The 15,721-nt window shown below is 38.0% G+C and overlaps 1 long non-coding RNA gene across 1 annotated transcript in view; it reads left to right on the forward strand.

The window, feature by feature from the left end:
• LOC135970546 (uncharacterized) overlaps positions 1–15,721 on the forward strand; it is a 53,001-nt gene that overhangs the window by 14,005 nt on the left and 23,275 nt on the right. Inside the window, exon 2 of the long non-coding RNA XR_010586258.1 lies at positions 2,908–3,145. This is a non-coding gene — a long non-coding RNA (uncharacterized lncRNA). The remainder of the gene's footprint in view (positions 1–2,907; positions 3,146–15,721) is intronic.

Genomic DNA, 15,721 nt, shown 5'->3' on the forward strand with positions numbered 1-15,721 from the left:
TTAGAGAAGGCAGTACAATATAGTCCAAAGAGCACTAGATTGGGTGCAAAGAAAGCTTGAGTTTTAGTTCTATATTAATTACTTGTGTTATAGTGGATAAATTATTTATCCTTCTAGATCTCAGTTTTCTTGCTAAGGCAATAAGGCAATTGGACTATGGTAATTCCTAAGATACTTTCCAGCTCTAAAAGCTTTTAATATCCAGCAGCCAACTGGATATTTCCACTTAAATGTTACATCATTACCCAAAATTCGACCTATCAAAAAATCTTAATTCAATGATCTAAAAACATCTTTGCCCCTTCGGTTCTGTGTTTCTCGTACTTTGCACTCTAAATTCAAAATCTTTTAGTCACATTTGCTTCTTGTCTTTTATTTACCTTTGATAGTTTATCTATTACCAAGTACTATAAATTCTTCCTTAAGAAAGGCCTTTGGCTCTATCCATTACTTTGTATATCAGCTGTCACTACTCTGACTCAAGAACTTATGTCCCTGATGAACTTGACCTTTCACCTCCCTTGTTAGCCTTATTTCTAGATATTTTATCCCTTTTGTGGCAACTGTGAATGGGAATGCCTTTCTGATTTGTCTTTAGGCTTAGCAGTTGTTGGTGTAAAGGAATGCAGCTAACTAGGGAGGTGGAAAATCTCTACAATGAGAGCCACAAAACACTTCTCAAAGAAATCAGAGATGACACCGACAATGGGAGAAACATTACATGCTTATGGATAGGAAGAATCAATATCATTAAAATGGCCATAGTGCCCAAAGCAATTTACAGAATCGATGCTATTTCTATCAAACTACCAATGACATTTTTTCACAGAACTATAAAAAACTATTTTAAAATTCATATAGAACCAAAAAAGAGCTCGAATAGCCAAGGTAACCCTAAGCAAAAAGAACAAAGCTGGAGACATCACAGTACTTGACTTCAAACTATACTACAGGGCTACAGTAACCAAAACAGCATGGTACTTTTTATAAAAAGAGACACATAGACCAATGGAACAGAATAGAGAGCCCAGAAGTAATGCCAGACACCTACAACCACGTGATCTTTGACAAAGCTGACAACAACTAGCAATGGGGAAAAAGCTCCCTATTCAACAAATGGTGCTGTGATAACTGGCTAGCCATATGCAGAAGATTAAAACTGGACCCCTTCTTTACACCACATAAAAAACTCAGCCCATGATGAATCAAATACTTAAATGTAAAACCCAAAACTACAAAACCCCTAGAAGATATCCTAAGCAATACCACTCTGGTAAGAGCAACAAGCAAAAATTTCATGATGAAGACACCAAAAGCAATTGCAACACAAGCAAAAATTGACAAATGGGATCTAGTTAAGCTTAAGAGATTCTGCACAGCAAAAAAAAAACAAAACAAAACAAAACAAAAAAAACAAAAAACAACTATCAGCAGAGTGAACAGACAACCTACAGAATGGGAGAAAGTATTTGCAAACTATGTGTATTACAAAGGTCTAATATCCAGCATCTATAAGGAACTTAAACAAAATTACAAGAGAAAAACAAACAACCCCATTAAAAAGTGAGCAAAGGATATGACCAGACACTTTTAAAAAGAAGACATACATGCAGCCAATAAGCATATGAAAAAAGCTTGATATCACCGATCATTAGAGAAATGCAGAATGAAAACTGCAATATCATCTCACACCAGACAGAATGGCTATTATTAAAAAATCAAAAAATAACAGATGCTGGCAAGGTTGTGGAGGAAACGGAACACTTATACACTGTTGGTGAGAGTGTAAATTAGTTCAATGACTGTGGAAACTAGTATGGAGATTCCTCAAAATCCTAAAAGCAGAACTACCATTCTGTGCAGCAATCCTATTATTGAATATCTACCCAGAGGAATATAAATTATTCTGCCATAAAGGCACATGCATGTGAATGTTTATTGCAGCACTATTCACAATAGCAAATACATGGAATCAACCTAAATGCCCATCAGTGGTAGACTGAATAAAGAAAATATGGTGCCTACATATAAAGGAATATTATGCAATCACAAAAAAGAACAAGATCACGTATTCGGTGGGAACCTGGATGGAGCTGCAGGCTATTATCCTTAGCAAACTAACACAGGAACAGAAAACCACGTACTACCTGTTCTCGCTTATAAATGGGAGCTAAATGATGAAAACTCATGAGCACAAAGAAAGAAATAATAGACACTGGGTGGAGGGTGGGAGGAGGAAGAGGGGCATAAAAGATAACTATTGGGTACTCAACTTAATACCTGGATGATGAAATAATCTGTACAACAAACCCCCATGACGTGAGTTTGCATATGTAACAAACCGCTCCACATATCCGAACCTAAAATAAAAGTTTTAAAAAAACCATCATATACAGATCATTTGATCATCTGAAATCTTTTCTTAAGCTTCTGTTAGTGAGTACCAGTCTGTTGCTTAGAGGACTTAGAGTCGTGCTAGAAGTTATATATCATATACATATCATGAATCAACTATCTATCCTTGGAAAATACTCAAATAAGTATATTATAGTGTATGCATATGTAAAATGAGATAATAATAATTGTAACATTTTTTGAGTACTTATTATATTCCAGGCACTGTTCTAAATGCTTTTCATATATTAACTGAATAATCCTCACTGTCCCATGAAGTAGGTCCTAATTACAGATAAGAAAACTGAGATACAGGGAAACTGAGCAAGTTGCCCATGATGGCTCATAATGAATGGAGACAAAATGTTTGAACTCAGGCAGTTGGATTCAGAGCCTGGATTCCTAGTCACTGCACAGTGTCAATGCCTGACACATAGATCTTTATGAACGTTAACTGTTATATTAATTGCTGTCCATTTTATCAACTAGATATCCATTCCATTCTCTCCACAGTCACTCATCATGTCTTACCTGGATGATGCAGAAGTCCCTGGAAACAGAAGGTCTTACCCTTCTTTATCTTTCTCATGGCTTTCCAAGGCTCTTTATCATGTTACTCTCCTGCTCAGAATTCTTTAATGACTTGCCTCAATGACCAGATATATGTGATCTACAATGAGACTCCCAGCCTCATCATTCCTTTTCCGTTTCCTCCCCAGAAGCACTATACTTTACGAAGCTCCTCCAAGATGTCAGTTCCTCTCATGTTTAAAGGAGAGTTATGCCATATGCTCTCATAATCATGCATATTTCCTTGTCCACTTGCCCAAATCCCATTTCTCTTTCAAGTCTCCTTGTAAATATCACTTCTCCTTTGAAGGAGATTCAATTCTTGATTCCCCAGGGTAGACTAGGTATTAATACTTATGCTATGCCCTAATAGCCTTTGAACACACATGCCACATACATTTATATATACGACAAATGCTGGTATTTTATATCTAGTATTTTATAAGCACCTTAAGGATACTGCTGATGGATATCTGTCTCAGTTGTTTTGTGCTGTTATAACAGAATATCTGAGACTGGATAATTTATAACAAAACAAATTTATTTCTCACGGTTCTGGAGGCTGCAAAGTCCAAGGTCAAGGTGCCAGCAGGTTCGGTGTCTGGTAAGGACCTGGTCTTCATTTCCAAGATGGCACCTTAAACTCCATATCCATGCCAGAAGAGCAGAAGAGAGTGAACCCATTCCCCAGTCTTTTTATAGTGGCATTAATTCATTCATGAAGGCGGAATCCTCATGACCCAAACACCTTCCTTTAGGCCCCACCTCCCAACACTGTTGCATTAGGGATTAAGTTTTAACGTGAGTTTTGGAGGGAACAAAAACATTCAAAGCATAGCACCGTCCATCTTTGTATTTTCAGTATTTTTCACAGCACTCTGCACAGAGCAGGCACTAATTACTGTATACCTTAACTGACTTTCATTCTTTCCATACCACTCAGAAAACATCAAAGCCATAGAAACTCAAAGTCTCCCTCCCACTAGGTTTTTATTTTAATCAGTAGTTCTCAAAATTTTAAGAAATGGGATTTCTTGGAAAAATTCAAAATATTTTGTGGTGAAACCACAACTGGGTCTACTAATAAATGCTGATATCTAAGTACTGAGCTAATTCTAACAAAATAAAGATGTGATTAAACTGACCTAGACCAACTGTGATACTTGGCTGGGATGGCAGAGAATAACAAGAGAGAACAGAAGAAGGTGCTCTTGGGCTGACCACTGGTTCAATATTCCTAGGGTGCCCTTGCTGCCCAAAAATAATTACCATGTTCTGGGCTTTGTTCTATGAGTTATAGCTACTCCTTTTTTTCCACTGGAATTTCTCGCATCTGAATCTCCCTCCTTTAAGCCTTCTTCACCCTGTTTATAAAACTAAACTTCTGTTTTATCTCCAATCTCTTGTTATTTATTTATTTATTTATTTATTTATTTATTTATTTATTTAATCTCAGACCTCTTACAGAATTGAGCCCCTGTTGTGTTCTTTCTAGCCTCTTTTCTGTAAAGCTACAGAAATTCTTCTAATCTTAGCCTAGTTGCCAAGTTCCTGCCTTTAATGGACACACTATCTAGAAAAAGAACTTCAGATTGCATGCATTGATAACAGCATAGTGGACGTGTGTGTGTGTGTGTGTGTGTGTGTTTTCTGCCCAGCATCCCTTTCTTGTAGTTTTGGTAAAAATACATTCATTTTAATATGAAAAATAATCCCCTCACCCTCTTCCATTGCGTGTGGTCTTAGAGGGGATGTCAGTGAAAGAGCCCTACCCAAGGCATGGATGGACACTTGGCCTAAGCAAGAACAATCCATTATTTCTCTGGAAACCAAATCTGGAATGGTCTCAAACAGTTAAGATGTTAGTGATGGTTAACCATCTTTAGAGAGCTGCCATCACAATAACCATCACTAACCATCTTAACTGTTTGAGAATTGCAACACCTAAATTTCTTAAATATAGAAGTTAGCCCAGAACATGGTAATTAACTGTTTAAGATGGTTAGTGATGGTTAGTGTGTGCTGGCAGCTCTCTAAAGAGACTATTCATTAATCCTGAATACCAGATTATCGTGGTCGTCCTGTTTCCTGTAGTATTCTACTTAATGCTTGATTGTTTAGCTTTTTATTTAGTTCTGTGAAAGACCCCATACTTTTCCAATAAATTATTTTTTGTGCCCTTAAATTAGACAGGGTTGGTTTACATTTTAAAACCCCAGTTGACAATTGTAAATTCCTTGTTGCAGTGCTCTCAGCAGTTGGGACCTGGTCTTGGAATCTCAGTGTCAACTATGATGAATCACCACCACTAACAAAAACATTATCTTTTATTGGGTTGTTAAATTGTTTCTACTCTTCCCAAGACTGGGAACTGATGTAGCAGGCTTCGTGCTTTCTTCCAACAAATTGAATTTCTGTGTGGTCAGCTCCTGTCATGATGATAGAACCCCCTGTATTGATTTATACTTAGGATGGGTTCAATGGCAGTCTAAACTTGTCCTACCTACTTCTACTGCCTGATGAATCTTTTTATTTTAATCTTTACTAAGGTAAAATTTACATATTACAAGATTCACCAATTCTAAGTGTATAGTTCAGTGATTTTTAGTACGTTTATACATTATATAACCGTCACCACAATCCAGTCTTAGAATGCATGCCCAATCTTGGTGTGTATATTTTCCCACATCCACTGATGGATCTTAGTATCATGTACTGCATGGGCTATACCAATGTCAGGCCCGAGATGTGTAGCAGTCAATCCTGGAGGTCTCGTGGTGCCCTTAAATGTAATGTAATGGGAGAGTGGCAGTGTGGTAGATTCACAGGCAATTACTATGCTATTGAAGAAGCACTGCCAAGATTCAAATAGAAAAGATATTGGGATCAAATAATAGAAATCAGCAAGGCAGACAAGGCCACAGGAGACAGGGCACTTGGAAGAAATGCCATAGAGTCCAGTCAGCTGCTGCTGGTCAGATCTGATCACTTTTCGTAGATGTATCACACATTTGCTTGATGACATCACCTAATGCCTTCTATGCCAGATGTTTCAACTTCATTTAATGCAAATTTTTAACAAATTACAATTAACATTTTAAAGAAAAGGGGTTGGAAAATATTAACAGATTTGCCTTGGACTAGGACTGAATTTTTTTCTTCCCCCTTTCACCGTTCATTTTAGTGTGAATCCATCTGTGAGAAAAGTGGATAATTTATGTGAATAATGCAATGATGTTGTATTCTCCTAGATCATATTATATTGTTTTTGAAATTATCTCCTGCCCCCATTCCAAATTTATTGATGAATGGCACTGTATAGGAGTATCAAAAAACCCCCTAAGTTTGCAGATTCCTGAGACTGACTATAGAGGGCTGATGTTAATCGTAAGAAGATCTAATATTGAAACAGAACAACTGCAGTAAACTTGGAAGACAATAAAGCTTTTTTTTTTTTTTTTTTTGAGACAGAGTCCTGCTCTGTCGCCCAGTCTGGAGTGTACTGGCACAATCTCGGCTCACTGCGACCTCTGCCTCCTGGGTTCAAGCGATTCTCCTGCCTCAGCCTCCTGACTAGCTGGGATTACAGGTGCACACCACCACGCCTGACTAATGTTTGTATATTTAATAGAGATGAGGTTTGACCATGTTGGTCAGGCTGGTCTCGAACCCCTGACCTTGTGATCCACCCACTTCAGCCTCCCAATTTATCACTTCTTTGGAGGCCAATAAAGTGCTAAGATTACAGGCGTGAGCCACTGTGCTTGGCCGAGAATAAAGCTTTTAATTTTTCCCCTCCCCTGTTCTCTTTGCTTTCTGAAATAATCTCCTCACAAGGAGGTAAAACATTGAGTGGCCAGCCTGGCCTTGCTGTTGCTTCTGTATATCCCAGCCTGTTACTCTTAGGAGCACCATGAAGATCTATAAGTAGCTCTACTTTGGTCCAGCTACACCTTCCCTTGAAGAATATAGATTGGAAAATGTACAGACTATGTTTCCTCATTGGTAATGTTAACTTTTTATTTCTTCTAAATAATTTAAAATTTGGTATGAAAGGCTATTTTTTGAAGTATCACATAATGAAACAACAGCCCTGAACAATACAGACATCAGAAACATTTTTTTCTTTTACCTTACTACATGGGTTACCAAGGAAATAGAATAGAAGAAATTGGAAAACTGAAAGAAAACCAAAGGAGATGTAGCAATATTGGGGGTTATAATAACTTTGTGAAAAATTTCCCTGCAGAGATAAGTTCAATTAAAGCAACTAAAAGCATCTTGACAACTGACAACTCACATGGACGGCATGGTGGATGCAAAATGTCCAATGAAATTCCCAAGATTTTTAAAAGCAAATGGTGTCTGTTTCTCACCAAGGATGCAAATCCAAACTGTTATCCAAGTTTTGTTTATAGTTCTTTCTAAATATCTCCAGAATGCATTGATCTTTATTATTTATTGGTCTCTGTTGCTCTTTCTCAAGCCTTCACAACAGTGTATGTCTTCCCTGGATTACTGTGATGATCTCCTACTAGACTCCCTGACCTCAATCATGCCTCTGTAATCTATAGTGTGCATGGTTGTCAGCAACTCTGATCATGGCCACCATACTTAAATTTTTAAACTTCTCATATATTTCAGAATAAGGAACCCTTTAACTTGACGTATTAGGAAGACGCTTCGTGACCTAATTCCTATGTAATCTTTCCAACATCATCTCTCACAGCTGTCCTGCCTTGTACTAGATGTGTCAAATGACGCAACTACTTCATTTGTTCATTGATCTACTTAGCAAATATTGACTAAGCATTCGGCATTGTCAGGCACTGTTTTAGGTGTTGCAATATAATGGCAATACTTTCAGTTTCTAGAATAAGTCCTGGATCTTATCTTATCTCTTATCTCTGGGCCTATGCATATGTTTTTCTCTCTCCCGGGAACTCTCCTCTTCCTTGAAAGCATACATTCTGCTACTGATTTTCTTCTGGTAAACCTTCTCTATTACCTAGGCTGAGTTAGGTGACATGCTGGGTCCTCTCGTAATACCCTTCTCTCTCATGCATTTATCACACTACACCTTTCACTTCTCTGTCTGCTCCACTAGAGTGTAAACTTCTTAAAGCAATACGCCTTTTTCATTTTTGTATTCCCAAGACTGTGCCTTGCATATTATAGAAGTTATTTATGGGATATCCTCTGAAAAATCTCCAAGTGGGTCCTGAGACCCAAGACATGGCCTAGTAATAATTTTTCCTTCTTGTGGTAGCAGATGGATCTAATCTATTTTTTATTGTTTTTAAAGTGAATTATGCAAAGGTGGCTGTGCCTTTTTATAAAAGATTAGCACAAAGGCAGAATAATAACATTTGCAAATTATTTGCTTTAAGCTTTTATTTAGAAATCTGTTGCATGTCCGTTTTTGATATACGTATATATATCTGTAGCTAGATTAGGGAGAAATTTGGGCCTAAATTTGAACTTTTATACACCAATTAAAGCAAGTAGAATTTGTAATATATTTCACCACAGGCCACAATTTCTGCCCTGAAGAAGGGGTCAGATTGTGGTCTCCATCTAGTGGAGCAGTCACCTGATAGTCAAATAAACTGCAGGTCAGTCCCCCTGTGGTCTGCTCCTGTTCAGGTTGGATTTCCAAGAAAACGGACTATAAGGAGAAGGTTTGAATATGGAGATTTATTTAGGAAGGCTCTTGGGATCCATCCTTGGGGTGGGAGTGAACAGATGGGGATAAAGGGGAGTAAAAAAATACAGAATTGGGTGGAGGGAGAGAATGAATAACAGCACTGCCATAATAAATACCTCAACTAATTCTGTGGGGAAGACTGGGGCTGGGATGACCCCAGCATTAAGAGGCAAAGGGAGCTGTGCCTTCACGCTCCTGCACAGACCAGTCTCCCAACCCCACCCAACTGCAACCTGATGAATGAGGGCCCTTTCTTCAACTGTGGTCAATTCCCAAGAAGGGAATCAGATGAGTGCTGGGGGAGTGCTCTGTTTTGAATGTATGTGTCCCTCCAAAATTCATATGTTGAAACCTAATCACCAAGGTGATGGTATTAGGAGGTGGGGACTCTGGGAGGTGATTAGGTCATGGGGGCTCCGGATTTGTGAATGGAATTAATACCCTTACACAAGAGACTTCAGAGATCTGCTTCCCCTTTCATCTCCTTCATCCCTTCCATCCCTTCCACCATATGGGGAAACAGAGTTCGTCCAGTCCTCCATGTGAGGATGCAGCAACCAGGTACAATCTTGGAAGCAGAGACTGGACCCTCACCAGACACGGTCTCCGGGGACCTTGATCTTGGACCTTCCAGCCTCTAAAACTGTAAGCAATAATTTTCTGTTATTTATAAATTACCCAGTGTAAAGTATTTTGTTATTCGTAGCAGGAATGGCCTAAGACAGGTAGTGAGTGTTTCAGTTCTGAAACTGCAAGTAGAGATCCTGGTTGTGGACTCTAAGATCCTAAACCTCCTCATCACTTAGTGGGAAAAGTCAGTTTTGAGGCTCAGGACCATTAGGAAAATTCAAGATTCCTGCCTCATGGAAATGGTGGGCTAAAAGCAGAATAGGAATAGCAAGAAGGTATTTGCTTTCAAGCCCATTTCCCTCTTCTTTCAAGCTGTTAAAACATGTTCAGTTGTTCACCTGCTAGTGGCCATTGGCTCAGGGCAAGTGAATCAGATCCCTTGTTCAAGGGGATAAATTTAGTTAGTTTTAGCCAATCATGATGATTCTACTCTGATTTTCAGAGACTGGTTTAACAGGAGTCATGTGATTGTTCTGGTCAATGAAAGATAAGCGGAAGCCAGCTTGGAGTTGCTTCAGAAAGGCTGCTCTTAAACAGAAGCATATTTAAAGAAACAGTAACTTTATTCTGACTACGTGTATGGCCGACGAAGTGATGCCTAGAGCTACTACAGCAACTTAGGCAATGAGGAGAACCAGTATAAGTCAGCAAGCCAAGATGCTAAAGACAGCAGAATAAGAAAATGGCAAGAATCTTGTCCTTGATGTTGTTGAGCTACTGAATGAACCAGGGCTGCAACTCCCTGTATTAGTAAGGGTTCTCCAGAGAAACGGAACCAATAGAATGTATATATAAGTAAATAATAAGGAATTAGCTCATGCAATTACAGAGGCTGACAAATTCCAATATCTGCAGTTGGCAAGCTGGAGACTCAGGAGAACTGGTGGTGTAGTTCCAGTCTAAAGGCTAGCAGGCCCAAGAACCAGGAAAAGCTGATTAAAGTTCAAAGGCAGGAAAAAAAACCCCAATGTCCCAACTTGAAGGCATTTAGGCAGGAGGAATTCCCTCTTATTCATGAGACAGTTAGCATTTTTTTTCTATTTAGGCCATCAATTGTTTGGATGAGGCCCACCACATTAGAAAGGGCAATGCGCTTTGCTCAGCCCATCAATTTCTATGTTAAACTCATCCAGTATAATGTTTGACAAAATATCTGCGTATGCCATGGCTCAGTCAACTTGACACATAAAGTTAGCCAACTGTCAAAATCCCCTACTTTTGGTTTCTTGATAAATAAAATAATATTTCTCTTCTGTTTTAGTGGAATAAAGGTATGGAAAACCCTTTGATCAGTTTCTGTCTTTTGTTGATCTGGAATTGCACTTGTGATTAAAGAAACTGAAATACAGTATAATTAGAAAGGGAATTCACATCCAACTTTTGCATACCCTTTGGTAATGTTTAGAATATATTTGATTAATTCATTTTTAATTCAACCAATACCTGTTAAATACTAAATGCCAGTTAGGCACATGTTATACATCAATGAAAAAAAAAAAGACAAAAATTCCCCTTGCGGGGCTGACATTCTAGTATATAAACAAATGTTCAATTTTAATATAGTTTTGGGTTTATTTAAGCTTATTACAGAATAAAAAACTAGTGCCCCAAACTGACCGCTCTTGCATAGCCATGCCCAGCAGCCAATACTACATCATGTCAACCTACAACACAGCACCATCAAGTTGTTACTCAAATGAGACCCAGGCTTGATGGGATGTTAGGAGGTCCATTCCTATCAATAAATAGAATAAATAGAGTCTGGAGTTCATCCATCACCCTAAGCCTGCTATTGAGGGAGTCCTATGTAAACATTTATGTGGCCACCAATAAATAGTAAGCCCCTCAATCCCACCCCTAACCTCACTGTGTTTCTAGATTCTTGCCTCTGTTCTTTGTTTGCACTTTATTCTTTGCTGGTAACCGATTCTAGCTCTGAACTCCAGCCAAATTGTCTGGGCCTACGAACTGACTAGTCTTGCCAACCTCTTCTCTCTGGGGGATCTGGATCCTATCCCAATTTTCTCCCCTCTGCAGCCCACTGGCTAAGGCCCTATTACAACCCAGACAGCGTCTCCCATTCTGAACATAAAACTGTCATCTGTTGGATAATAACATTTCCCACATAACCAGTTCCTGGTGCCATGCTCCCACCTGGCTTGAGATGGCGACTGTCACCATTAATCTGGTTTGGATTCAGGTTTGGTGTGTCCTGTTAGATGCTGAGACTGGGGGGAGCTTATAGTCATATCCATCAGACCTCCGCTATCCCCACGAGTCTTGGCTTACTTCTCTTTCCTACAGATCTCCAGCTGGGGTTCTCTTCTGGCTCTCCTGCCAAGGCCAATCAGATTGCATACAAAAAGTAACACTTTCCAGCATTCTGTAGAGTCTGATTTTCTAAAGAGTTCTCTAGATTTTAATGCATCTCAATAATAGTTATAAGTAACATTTTATTTTTTCTGTAGCAGATTAGACCTCCTGCAAAATAGTCATTTTCAAAAATTGTCTAAGATTTGGATGCCGCACCCAATGTTTATGCTTTTTACAGCAATATGGTCCTAATTCAACATCGTGCAGTGTGCAAATTAGTGTTTCTTCTAACTTCAACAGTGATAAATATTTATTAAGCCTCCACTATGTTCATGGAACTATACCAGGTGCTGCTATAACTATTTTTCCTTTCCAGGAAAAATAAATTCAAATATGGAATAAAAAGCCCAAACTCCTGAAACTGGACTGACTTTGCTTCTTAAAAATTCAACATGCTGCAGCTGTGTGCTTAAACCTGGTTCAAAGAGGATGATGAAATAAAACATTATTATTGTTAGGAATATAATACTGTCTGAATAAATAGCCAAAGTGAAAACTGTCTCTAAAACCCATAGCATCTGTATGTCCAGACTGTAATTAAGTTATACAATTCCTCCACTATTCTGTAACACGGCCAATTCAGAATGTCTTACCATTAATCTTGAAGACATTTAAAGACGTTCACTTTTCTAACTCTTCTCTTTAAAAATGTTTTTGAACCTGATTTGCAATAAAAATCTGATAATATTTGATTACTTTTTGATGTGTCATTTCTGTTAAATGATGCCTGGAATAAATCAGCTTTGACTTTTCAGATTACGTGTGTTGTTCCAGAGCTTTAGTAGTTACAACATACATTGACATTTTCTAATGTCCTCACTATAATGAAGATAAACACAGGAGTAATTGTTCTCATGTCGTGTGTATATAGGATAAGATTACCAGGCCAATAGTGTCACTATCAGATTTCTTTCAGAAAGCATCTAATGTTGGATTTTAATCACATGCTTGAACAACTAGGACTTTTAGGGTTTTATTTTTCAAATATGTATTAGTAAGAAAACAGATTGAAATGTGGAATGTACCAGATAAATCTCTTTGGTGATTTTACATATCTGTATGATCATGTTTGACTTAGAAATACCCATCTTTTGATCTTACACTTCAAATGTTACATCTGTGAACATAAAAACCTATATGGCTATAACTTTCCGGGAAGAAATCTTGCTCAAGTAACTAATAAATGATCCAAGTTTTAGATAATTCTGACATAATTCCACATATTTCCTACAGTATTTTGCTTTATAAGACTTTCTGACCCAGATATTTATGGCTAAAGTCCATATTTTATAGATCAAATGATAATTACTTGTAGAGGAAAGCATTTGTTTTTGAATAGTGCCAGGAGCAAGTAAGTGTAGCTAATATTACACCATAGATATTTCTGCAGATAAGTGAGCTTAAGTCTCATGGTTAAAACTTATGGTTAAATTTCCATAGATCAGTAAACGTTCTCAGTTTTATTAACAATTCTCCATTTTCAAAAAAAGCCCTACTTTCCTGATAGTTAGGCTGATGAGAAGTTAGTTCAGAAAGCTGCTCATTCCCATATTCATAACTTTTTATTCAATAATGTTATTTTATGAATAATAGTTTTCTTATTTGTTGAGGCATATATCATGAAGTTTAGATGTACATTACTATTTGTCCAATACAACTAATTAGTTAAATACGAATGAGTTGTAATGATCAGAGGTAATCCCAGAAAATACTTTTTCAAGCTTACAAAGTTATAACTTTATAACTTTACAAGTTATAAAGAAAACTTCATTACAGTTAATTAAATCAAAGAATCCTTCAGTCGGACTGTAAGCACTGACAGTCGGCATTCCGTGAATCCTTGCTGTATGTTTGGTATTTTGCTAAGAACTTCATTTTTTTTTTAAATGTCATTTAGTTTTCACATGAACACTATGAAGTATGTATCATTATTAGTCTTATGTTGCTGAAGCTGATGCTTCGAGGGAAAATAGCATGCTTAAGGACAAACAGCTACCAGGTGGGGAACTGGGGACCTGAGCTTAACTTAATCTAACTTAACTTCTGCTTCAGTATCATTTTGGTTATAACTTTCTTGTACATGTATGTCTCATCTTCCCTGTTAACTCTTCATTGATAAGAAAGACCATCTCTTTTTAATCTTTATGTTCCATTACTTGCCTTGGGTACAGTGGGGACCTATAAATGGTGCTCACATTTAATAAAAATTTAGTTATAATAGCACTATGATATATAGCAATAGTTTTTTTTTTTTTTTACTTTTTAAGGGTTAAATAGGGTCAACATGTGATTGAATCACTTGCTTTTTGCTTATTGTACTTAAATGTCTAATATGTTAGATTAACTCTATTATTAATGATTTGGCCCCATAAAGTCAACTGCTATTCTGAAATAAACAACATGGTCCATAAATCCCTTGGTATATTTTTGCTGCCAAAGAGTACAGACATTCATTCAATAAATATTTATTGAGTAGAATGAAGTGAAATCCAAGTGCAAGAAAACAGCAGAGAAGTAACAGAGGTGATTGAGAAAACAGAAAACAGTAGTGAGATTCGGAACAGCAACAGTGGTTTCCCCTTTAGTGTACGTAGCTGAAAAAAGCCCTACCACAAAGTTAAACTTCAGCTGATACTAGACGGGTGAGGAGGACATGAACTTGGCCAGTTTGAAAGTAAAGATGGATGATGTGGCTGGAGTATAGGGAAATTGTAATTTCTACCAATCTAAAACCCAAGACAAGCTTTGCCTGAGCCATTCCAGACTTCCCTGATGGATATGAATTAGATCATTCCAAGTCAAATGTTCATGTGTTGAAATCTAATACTAAAGTTCCCTTAAAAAAATTTTAGACTAAGTTCCATGACCTTCCATTCTGGTCACTTAGGATAATGGGCTAAAATAGAAATCCCTCTGAAACATTATTCTCTCTCACTCTTATGGTTTTCTGTCTTCTCTGGATCAACACAAATGGTACTCCCTCTGCTGCCCCATATATTTCAGCCGCACCTTGGAAGCCCATGGCACAGCCTCTGTGTATTAAAAGAGGGCTCCATTGACTACCTGGTAATGACAGATGCTTGGTTCTCCTAGAAAAGCAACTCTTCTGGGTCACTCACTTTCTCCATTGAAGACTCTTGACACCTGGGTCACAATTTCATCCTCTGCTAAATCCTGTTATTATCTTCCCTGACTTCAAGGTTCTTCTGCTTCTCCAACTCCAGTGACTTTCACATGCCCTTGCCACCCCACAAAATCTTGGCAACTGTGAATATACACTGAACTTTGTTATTCCCTACAACTCTCCTGCCCTCTTACTTCCAGCTCTCTCCTCAGACCTCACTCTCCATAGATATCTCTCTGACTCCACAGACATCTCTTATCTCATGGCTCTGTTACCCCAGTTTATCTACCACATTGTTCTTGTTTATATCCCTCCCCAGCTTGAACCCTGTAACTGATTGCGGGAACCACTTTTTTGTACCAACACCCCCAAATATGTGAAACCCTGGACTTTCCTATGCATATACCTTGGCTGTTGAGCAGTCTCAGGAAAAGATCACCTGGTATTTGCTAGGGGCCAATATCATATTCACCTTTGCTGGAGTCTAATCAATGCTTGACTGTCCTATGCTTTGTTCTTGGTTAGTAACTCTTGCCACTCTTCCCAAGAACTTCTTCAGATTCCTGCCATTCCCGCTTAAGATCCTTTTTAACTCTTTATTGGTGTCTTGGCCTTTTATTCTACTGACAATATTGATATGTTGAAGAACGAATACTTTCAAACATCCATACCTTCCCTCAAATTTTGAACCGGAGTCATCTTTGACTCTCTCCCACCAATCTCAGTGAATGAGGTCTCTTGCCTTCTTCTCAAGGCCAGGCCTTCCACTTAGCCTCTTGAGATACTATTCTGTCTGTTCTCCAATTTTCTCAAATGCCTTCAACTTTTCTGCTTCTCTTCATCTGTCTTTTCTTCAGGCTTATGGATCTCCCATTTAAAAAATCTTTGAATTTGTGTGCCCCTTTAATGTTAGCCATGTTTCT

The sequence above is a fragment of the Macaca fascicularis genome, chromosome 4 (genome assembly GCF_037993035.2).
Source record: "Macaca fascicularis isolate 582-1 chromosome 4, T2T-MFA8v1.1".
Lineage (NCBI taxonomy): Eukaryota > Metazoa > Chordata > Mammalia > Primates > Cercopithecidae > Macaca > Macaca fascicularis.